This window comes from Trachemys scripta, chromosome 2 (genome assembly GCF_013100865.1).
Source record: "Trachemys scripta elegans isolate TJP31775 chromosome 2, CAS_Tse_1.0, whole genome shotgun sequence".
Taxonomy (NCBI): Eukaryota; Metazoa; Chordata; order Testudines; family Emydidae; genus Trachemys; species Trachemys scripta.
In genome coordinates, this window is record NC_048299.1 from 140704790 (window position 1) to 140714972 (window position 10183).

The following is a 10183-nucleotide window of genomic DNA, read 5'->3' on the forward strand; positions in this document are numbered from 1 at the left end:
GCCTCAATTCCAGGGCAGATCTGGGACTGGAGGGACTGCCCAGAGCCTGGACAGGTGCCCAGGGGCTCAGCACTCTGCCAGGGAGGCTCAGGAAAACCTGGGGCAGTGGGGTGGGTGTGGGGAGACGTAGCAGGGCCGGCCTCTGGGATGGGTGTACGGGCTCCCGCCCAAGGGGGGGTTTGGATTCCCACCTGACCTGCTGCCCAAAGCCAGCTGGGAGGGGGAGAGACCCAAGCTGCAGGGGGTAGGTGGGCAAACAGAAGCTGGGGTGCCCCCCCGGGTGCCTCCCCCCACCCTGCTCCACGTGCTCAGCCGCTGCTGTTCCTGTCCCCCCTCCCCCCATTCATCCCTGGAGTCGCCTCTGGCCACCCCGGACTGGGAGCCTACTCCTGTCTGCTCTGCGGGGGAGGGGAGGCTGATGGCACTGTGTGGTGTCCCCGATTCCCACTGAGCTGGGGTGACGGGACGGGGGGGAGTCCGTCTGTGCTGCTCCTCGGAGCTGCTGGCAGCTACTTCTGTCTGCTCAAGCCTAGTTTGGGCTTCTGCCCCTGTGTGCTCCTACACTCACTCAAACACACACACTCCTCCTCCTTCACACACCCCAGGGCTCCCTGAATCTAGGTCACTTCCCCACCTGGCCTGTACAGAGGCTGCTGCTCTCCTGCCCTCCCCTTAAACAGCCCACAGGGAAAGTGACCTGGATGTAGGAAGCCCTGACTTGGCTTCTCCCTCCCCCCTCACAGCCCCCTAGGGCTACGCGGGGTGACACAGTGCAGCGGTTGGGGCTCAGGAGGGAGGTGCAGGGATTAGGGGTGAAGTGGCACAGTGTAGGGATTATGGTGCAGGAGGGGGGCAGAGGTTGGGAGAGAAGGGGGTGTAGGGATTAGGGGAGTGGGAGCAGGCAGGGACGAAGGGGGCACAGTGAAGGGGTTGTGGGGGAAGGGAGGGTGCCACACCCATGGGGGCCAGGGGCACCAAAATGCAAGTTCGCCCAGGGTGCCATTTTCCCTAAGGCTGGCCCTGGCGACCGGAGCACAGCCTGCCTCGGGCTCTGTCCTCCCTGGCAGGGAGCCCTGGCCCGTGGAGCAAGACCTGCCAGCCCGCCCCAGCTGCTGGCCAGCCCTCGCCTGGCCTGACTGATAAGGCACTAGAAAGGCCCTGTGCGGACAGTGGGGGCCTATCCCTTGCTGCTCTGCCCTGATAAGGATAGCGTCAGCACAGCCTGCTGCTGCCTTTTCTCTCCCCCAAGGACAGGCTGCAGGGGGAAGCAGGGGTTCCAGCCCCCCCCCCCACCTTACACACCAAGCCCAGATCGGTGGGGGTGAGGCCAGGGCCAGCGCAACCCATTGGCGACCTAGGCGGTCGCCTAGGGTGCTACAATTTGGGGGGTGGCGACCGCGGCGGTATTTCGGCAGCAGAAAAGCTGGCGGCACTCCTGGGTAAGGCGGCGGGCAGATGGCAGTCTTGAGGGGGGCTGTTTTTCTCAGATGCTCTGGAGTTCTCCATCCTGACACAGGCTGAGCTGCATGCCGGTGTTATCAGCTGCACGGTTCTGGGCAACACCCTCCAAAATGGGCTGGCAAGAGTCTGGGTGGGAGAAACAGCCCAGGAATGCATTAAACACCCAGCGGTCGGCTGGCTGGGGCCATGGGCAGCCGTGTGCGTTGGAACCGGATCTGTCCCTCATCGGAGCATCATCCGGGGTACAAGCACGAAGCCAGGGATCAGACAGGGCCTTTCCCTGCTCACTGCTAGAGACAAGCTTCCGAACGGCCCCAGACCGAACCTATCTCCACAGAAGCTCTGTGTGACGAAGTGGGACTGTTCTTAATGTGTTCTTTGAATACTGAGTGGGGAGTATTGACCTGGGAATGTTGCAGGAGAGTGTTGCTGGGACTGTCTGCATTGGGGGATGGGAGGCTTTCCTTGAGGGAAGATACCTGAACACCTAACATAAGAACCCAGGAAGGGGATTGGAGGCCAGATGACACCTCTGCCCGGGAAACTGGACAAAGGCTTGGGGGAGGAGCCGGGAGGAGGCTGAGTGAGTCGGCTGGTGGGAGGGACTTTCAGTTTGGAGCTGGCTGGGAAAATGGAGGGGAGCCTAGATGGGGCTCTGGCCTCCCTGCCCCCCCCCCAAAGAGGGACCTGACTGAGGGGGTCCTGTTGTCTGTACCTGCAAGACCTGTCTTGGACCGTGTTCCTGTCTCTAAATAAACCTTCTGTTTTACTGGCTGGCTGAGAGTCATGGTGAATCACAGGAAGCCGAGGGGCCTTGTCTCCCCCACACTCCCTGACACTCTGCCCCTGGGATTCTTATCGCAGGGCGTGGTCAGTGTAGCGCTGGCAATCAGAAGACCCAGCACGTGACCTCAGGGCAAGTCATGCCCTGGCGCTGTGCCTCAGTTTACCCAGCTGTCCAGTGTGGATAATCCTGACAGCCGCGGGAAGACAGGAGCAGGCAGTGGCGAGGGTAGTGTTTGCTGATATTTGAAAAGTACTTTGGGATCCCGACCTGGAAGGAGCTAAAGAGAGTGAAGGATGATTATTAGCTATTGTTAATCATCATTATATTAGAGTGCAGGGAAAAGATCCTAGAGTCCTCGGTCCCCTAATGATGAGCATGAGAAAGAAAAAAAGAAAGTAAACCTAGATGGGGTATATGGAGCTAGATTCCCCAGCCACCCCCATCCCTCCCTGCTCTGATCCTGTCGGTCATGCCTAGCCCTGATACTTGGTTGCCGTGTGGTCCTTGCCAATGCAGCTGCTGGTTGTTATAGTTGCCTCAGCTGTTTCCTGCTCCCCCCACCATCACCCAGAGCACAGAGCTGTCCCAACCCAGCCTCATCCACTGTTTGCCCCCTTCCCACCTCCCCTGCAGCAGCTGGGGGAAGGTTTAACTCAAGCCCTCGGGTCGCTGCTGTGGCCCTAGCGTGGGCCAGCCAAGACCCCTGATCTCCTGCTTGGAAACAGCTGAGCCTTTCTAGCTGAAGCTTTTCCAAAAAATGCAGCTGGAGGCTGAGACCAGCCCAAACCGGTTCAATTAGGGTCAAGTGACAAGCAACTGAAGACAAGGTCTTATCCTAGGTAGGAATTCTTATAAGTTCTTATCCCACCCCATCACCATGGTATCTGGGCTCCTTGCAGTCATGCATTAAGCACCTATCACGTGTGGTTTGTTGTCTCACAGGGGCTAGTGCGTGGGCAGCAGGGGTGGGTGTGTTTTGGTAGGGTTGGTTTTAATGCCCGCGCTGCTCTGTGTTGATATCAGAGGAGGCCTGATGCCCAGTCCTGCTGCTCTAACCCCCATGCCCCTCCCTGAGCAGACCCTTGCTGCCTGTGGTCCCTGCGTTGGCGATCCTGTGAAAGCTGCTGCCTCCTGGTGATCGTGTGCCCAGCCTGCAGGGACAGCCCATTTGTATTCAGCCCCTGTGGCATCCATGTTGCTGCCAGCCAGGGCTCTGAATGAGCTTCCGCTGGAGCCTCTGGTTCCCGGGTAAAGAGTCCAATGCCCCCCAACCTGCCTTGGCATGGCTCCTGTGAGTAGTGAAAGCACTGAGCTCCCTTCCCAGGACCAGGCCTTGCGCCCACTGCCCAAGGGGCAGCTTATATAACAGAGCCCACACCAGATGTCAGGGTCCTGCCCATGCTGTGCCAGGCGGGGGGAGGGGAGAAGTCCCCTTGCCCTGGTACCATGGAGGCCCCCGTGCTCAACTGGGCCCTGCTGGCCCCCACCTCCCAAGCCCTTCATCTTCCATAGCTGGCATTTCTGTGGGAGCAGCAGCCTGGCTTTCCTACGGCATCCCATGGGTTGGGGGCTGCAAGGCTGGGCTGATGGCTGCCATCACCCCATGGTGCCCACAGCTCAGGGCCAACTGGGACCCTGCACTGCTGCCAAGCTCTGGGGGCGAAGTCTTCCAGCCAGGCGTCGGGGCAAGGGCTGCTTCTTCCGGGATTTCATACCGTGACTGAAAGCTGCCAGCTGCCAGCATGCGAGAATAGGCCATAGGCCTCCTGGGTTCTGTTCTCATGGTGTGACCTTAGGGCAGTCCCTTCCCCCACCCCATGCCTCAGTTTCCCCAATAACACTGGTAAGTGCAGTCTGTGGGTTTTGGTTTCCTAGGTTCCTCGCTGATGCTCAGCTCTCGCAGGTGCCGCTTTCACCATCTCCGGCTGGCTCGGAGACTGCATCCCACCCTGGCAGGCAATGCCCTGGCATTGGTGCTACCGGCCAGCGTCCCGTGCCACCTGGGCTCCGGTGCTGCCATAGATCTGGGCATGAGGCCCTCGGAGAGCTCCAGTGGGTGCCAAACACTGCACCACAGGCTCCCGTGAGCAGATCCCGCTGTTGCCAACCTCAAGAGAGCAAAAAACGAGTCAGACCCAAAAACATCAGGCGATTGGCTCCAAAAACATGGGAATATTTTTGTTTTTAAAGCACATCTTGTGTTTTTTTCTGTCTTACAACTGTTGCTCTCGCCTGGCCCATCCTCGGTGTGTGTGGAGGGGCAACCGGTGCCGTCCATTCTCCCAAATGGTGTATCCTCGGGGGCCTGGGAGACAATAGGAACATCTGCATTCAGCTTGCCCAAGGCCAGCGGGGTCTAGTGGCGAGCGCTGCACTGGAGGCAGGAGAGCTGGGTTCTCTCCCCAGATAGGCTGATGTGTGAGCTTCAGTAAGTCACTTCCTCTCTGCCTCTGTTTCCCCTCCCACCCTTAGACTGTCATGTCTTCTTTGAGCTCTTTGGAACAGGAATTGTGTCTGTGCAGCGTCTGGCACAACGGGGCCCTGATTTCAGTTGGGATCTGGGCAGCACCCGGCACAACCACCAATTGCCTCCATTCCATTCGGCCCTCTGTTCCAGTGTGGATAATGACACCACTTGCTAATTAAATCACACGTATGAGGTGTTGCTCTTATTAACAATTTATATTTATTAGCCATTTGAACGCCACAAGACCCTGAGCCATTTCATATTGCAGCATGAACCTTTCAATTCTCGCTGAAATGCAGCCATCTCTGGGGTGGAGCATTGCTGTTGTCTACCAGCGCGTAGCAATGCCTCAACACAGCTTCTGGCAAGGGCTAGGACAGGAAGTGCAGGCAAATTGTCTCTCCCGCTGATATTGAAAGGCGAACGTGCAGGCCAGAGAGCCCTTGTGTGTGGCTAGCACCCCTTAAATCATGGAAGCATCTGGGAAATTCTCCCAACCCGTGCGCTGGCTTCAGAAATGATTTTTGCCCTTCCCGGGGCCGAAGTGGCTCCATTTGACCTCACCCAAAGCCAATGTCAATAGATTTTGGCCCCAAAACCTGTTGACCTCAATGGTGCCAACAGATTAGCAGAACCCGTGATCCTGCCCAGGTCTGCCAACTGGATCCCAGGGGCGTTACGCAGTAGTAGTGCAGTGTTGCTTGCACCCGGGAGGATCGTGGATGGGAATGTTCCTAGCACTGGGCAGGGCTTTCCCATCCCTGGAGCCAACTGCAGAGCTCAGGTGAACAGGGCAGAGCAGCCTAATCTTGGAGCCTAATCTCCGGCTGCTCCACGTGCCCATTTGGGATGGGCGCTGGGAATGGGGTGCTCTGGGGAATGCTCTGAGCTGAGGCAGGGGTGTTGTGTATACACATCCTGCGTGTGTGAATGCATGCATGTGTGCACGTGTGTATTCCATCTGTGTGCGTGTGCATATCCCATGTGTCTGGTGCATGTTCTGTGTGCCTATCTCGTGTGTGCACACATATCCCATCTGTATGTGTGTGTATCCCATGTGCAAACACATATCCCATCTGTGTGTGTGTATCCTCTGTGTACACACAGGTTACCCATCTCTGTATGTCGTGTGTGTGTGCGCGCATGTATCCCATCTGTGTGCATCCCATGTGTGTGTATCCTATGTGAGACTGTGTCCTCCCTGTGTCTGTCTCAGGTAGCCGAGGGGTGTGATCAGGGGCTGACATTAATCCGTTCTCTTTGCGGGGGCTGCTCCCACTCAGCGGGGGGCCCTCGGGCCTTTCTATTTGCATCCAAAGGTCACCTGGAACACCCAGTGAGTCATGGCCCCTGGCAGTGCAGCCTGGGGACGTCCTGTCCCCATGGGAAACAAGCACGAGAACTCAGCGGGCCGGGCCAGGGTGCGGCTGTGCCTGCTAGGCCCACATCCCCTCACATGCATGGGAACCCCTCCCGCAGCATGCTCCCTGCTGTGGTCTCACGGCCCCTCCCCTCCCCCAACAGATTCACTCCCAGGGGAAGGGCTCAGACCCAGTGACTGGTCCCCTGGACTCTCTGACCTGGCTGCAGGCTCTCACCCTGGGGATGATTCACAGGGCAGAAGATGGGGCTTTAGCTCCAGGGCCAGACACAACGGATCCCACCAGGGCTCCATCCTCCTCCAACCACCGTGCAGACACCCAGGGTCCAGCCTGCAACTGAGCCAGAGGGATCCGAGCTGCCCTCTGAAAACCGGGGTGGGGATGGAGGGCACGTCTGTCATGTCGGGGGCTCAGAGAATTCCCCCCCTCCCCCGCTGGAAATAAATACCACTCCTGTTGCATAGATGGGGAAACCAAGGCACAGATACACACATCATGCAGTGACCCAGTGGCACAGTTCGGAGTGGAACCCCAGGAGCTAATTGTCTGGGACGTCCTTCATGGGTGCAGGGCTGCCTCCTGCACGGCAGGGATGGGGTACTGCACAGCTCTGCTTGAGAAGCAGCATCCCCACATGGCCCCCGAGTCCAGTGAGCTCCCAGGGGACTGTCAGCCACCCCCAGCCTGCAGTACCCAGTCTCTTGCCTTTTACATACATCTCTGGAGGCCTGTCTCCTAGCACCGCTGGGGCATGGCAGATGCTGTGGGTAAATCAGTCTGGGGGCCCAGCGTCTTTGTGCACGTGGAAAGTGCCTGGCGGTGGCTGACCAGCAGGGTGGTGCATCTGGCGCACTGGGGATTGCAGTGCTGTAGTCTGGCAGAGCAGCGCCGGGAGCAGGCGAGAGGTGAGTTGATCTAAATGAGTCGGTGACATTTGACTGCGACAGCTGCCAGTGACCTTGCACCGACATTGGGCTGGAGCTTGGTGGGAGGTGCCCATAGCCAAGCAGCAGGTGGAGGGGCCATGGGTTCCTTCCTAGAGCCAGCACAAATCAGGGCTGCTACCTGCTCCCCTCCCTCCACTGTTCTAGGCTGGGTCCCATGCTTCACATTGTTGCAATCCCTCTGCACAGCAACATGCTAGATCCCAGCAGCCAGTGTGTGGGAAAGCCCAGAGCTGCTGCAGGCTGAGGAATCACCCACCTCTCCCCGCTCCGTCCCTGCTACCAGCCCTGGGCCTGGGGTAGCAGTTAAAACCACTCCCTTGTGACACAGGGCATGCGATCAGATCCCCAGAGATTGGAGCAGCAGGGTCGATCGGTTAAAGCACAGGACTGGCAGTCACCATTGCTGGATTCTAGCCCTGGCTTTTCTACTTCCTCAGTTTCCCCATCTGTAATCCAGGAAGAAGTCTCATGCCTCGTTGCAAAGCCAGATGAGTGATGGCAGACAGGCACTGGGGTCAGGGTGGCACCAACCGGTCTCTGAGGGGGCTGACCTTGGATGGGCGGCACCTGCATTTCCACCCCTCATTCCTCCTATTCTACAGAGCTCATCACAAACCAGAGCAGGAACCAGCTCCTTCCCCCACCCCCAGCATAGCTTTTCAGGCTGTATCCAAGCCCAGGCTGGGACATCTCTGTACGGGAATCCCTCCTGCCAAAGGGCCTGTCCCACAGCAGCACGATCTGGCCCGGGAGAGGTTCCCACGCAGCCCTCGGCTACTAGCTGCCAGAGTTTGCTCTACAGCAACCTCTAGGCCCCTGGCTGTGGTCTGCACGCCTGCTGGAGGGGAAGCGTTGCTTGGATTGTGCCTTTTAGTTTCTGCACAGCAGCCTTGAGTGCCTGAAAATACTACACTAGACCATGGGGAGATGCCACCCAATTCACTGAGGATGAGGTACAAGGGCCTGAGACCCACCAGGCTGCGGCCCCAGCCGGCCCTGCTGGGGCAGGTGGAGAGCTCCTCAGCAGCAGGAGTCAGAGCGGTGCCGGCTACAGGGAATTCGGCCTGCTTGGCGGATGGGATCCATGGGACGAGGCTGGAGCTAGTGCTGCAGCACAAGCTGGAAGGGACATGGAAGCGACAAACTGGGGTTCTGTGGGGATGCCACATCCATAGCAGGGCAGCACAGAGCACCCTCTGCAGGTGGCATCTGTGAACAAGGGCATAGCTTCTGTGATGGAGGCACACAAACCTTCCTCCTCACCCATCGCAGCCAGGAGAGCCACACCTGCAGGATTTATCCAAACACGTTATTAACCCTAGAACTGCACAACAGAGCAGGGGGAGCGCGTGCCCCTCGGCCCACTGATACAGGCCTGGGAAAGCACCCGGGGGCTCACTCAGAATCACTGCCTCCGTTATCTGCCACACTTACGGTTCCTGCTAATTTATGCTGCCCCCATGACATGGAGTGTATATCAATTAATGTAACGCTCTAATTACAGACTGCAGCCTGCAAAGCAGGAGACACTGGGGATCAGGATGAACACGAGGGCTCTGTGTGCCAGGCCAGCCCTGGCCAGGCAATTAAAGGGCTAAGCAGCACAGGTGGGTCTTAAACTGCACAGGGACAGGCCTGTGGGTGAGCACTATTGCTCATGTGCCCAGGTGGAGGTGAAGCCCTGGATCACCTCATGCTAACGTGAGGCTGGTCTGGCCAGAGCTGCCCCCCAGAGCAGAAGTGGCATGTGCACCCTTTCCCCCACTCTTAGTCTACTGGACCCAGCACATACTCAAGCCATGCACCAGGCTCCCAACATGACCTGTTGTGGTTACCTGTGACCCCTAAAGTGGTTGGGGGCCCACTATGGGAAGAACACCCCTCCCCCCCCCCATGGAACTGCAGCTCAGAGGTCCTTGTGCGAACAGGCCCCCACCTGGTCTAAAATTGGGGGGTGGAAGAAGCATGGCCTTGTAACTTCTTTCCTTTGGGTTATCCACCCCCACCCTTCCTGGGGAGGGATGGTTGGGCCAGTAAAGAAGCTGGAATGTCAAGTCCAGCATCTGTCCTAGAGTGGGGATGGTTTGGGGAGGTTGGCTAGCTGGGTGCAGTGGGTTTGCTAGGTCACAGCACCAGGAGGACCAGTGTTCCCAGAGCAACCATGCAACATGGGTGCCCATCATGCTGGATTCAGAGAAGTTCCAGGCAGCAACAGCACTAGAAGGGATTGGGCACTCACTCAGGCCCTCCGCAGCTCCACTTGGGCACCCACAATGCAGAGGCCCATCCCAGGGGACAGTGTGCTACTCTGGAACTGGTTCAGTGAGTTTCTACCCTAGCCCCAGGCAGAGGAGTTCAGCGGAAGTGTCAAGGACCCCACCCTCTTGCACAAAGCCCTCCAGCAGCTTCCTCTTTCCACACTAGTTCCCTCTGCCTCTGCACCAAGCTGTTCTGCTTCTCACCTCTTCCCCTGGTGCTATCCCCCTTCTCCCAGCACCTGCCCCCAAGGGCAAAGCTCATCTTTATGCCCTTTCTCTTTTCTAGGAGTAGCAGGTTGGGCCAGAGCATAGCATAGGATTCTGCAGCCTCAGGCAAACCACTTCCACTTTCTGCACCTTCATTTCAGTCCCTGTGAAACAGGCTAGGACAGGGGTAGGCAACCTGCAGCACGCAAGCTGATTTTCAGGGGAACTCTCACTGCCTGGGTCCTGGCCACCGATCCGGGGGCTCTGCATTTTAATTTAATTTTAAATGAAGCTTCTTAAACATTTTAAAACCCTTATTTATAGGCTTATAGAAAGAGACCTTCTAAAAATGTTAAAATGAATTACTGGCACACAAAACCTTAAATTAGAGTGAATAAATGAAGATTTGGCCTACCACTTCTGAAAGGTTGCCGACCCCTGGGCTAGGACAAGCCTTGAGCAAGTGCTTGGAGATCTATTGCTAAGAGCAGCAGAGAGGAAAGAAGGTTTGCAGTAGTCTTTAACACAAGCACAGGTAGGTTGCTGGAGGATACTTTACATTAGGAGATCCCCAAGACTGCAAGAAGCAAATGGAGTACCAGAAGCCACTTCCTTAACCCCTCCCCCAACTACCTATTGAACCCAACCACTTGGGGAACAATTCTGTGTCGCTG

At 57.5% G+C, this 10183-nt stretch overlaps 1 long non-coding RNA gene across 1 annotated transcript; it reads right to left on the reverse strand.

Annotated features, from left to right (window-relative positions):
- Positions 1 to 4413: 4413 nt before the first annotated feature.
- Positions 4414 to 8294, reverse strand: LOC117871589. Its single transcript, XR_004644293.1, has 2 exons — positions 6814 to 8294; positions 4414 to 4553 (listed from the first exon to the last, which is right to left on the reverse strand). It is a non-coding gene; the product is annotated as an uncharacterized LOC117871589 (long non-coding RNA).
- Between the last annotated feature and the right edge of the window lie 1889 nt (positions 8295 to 10183).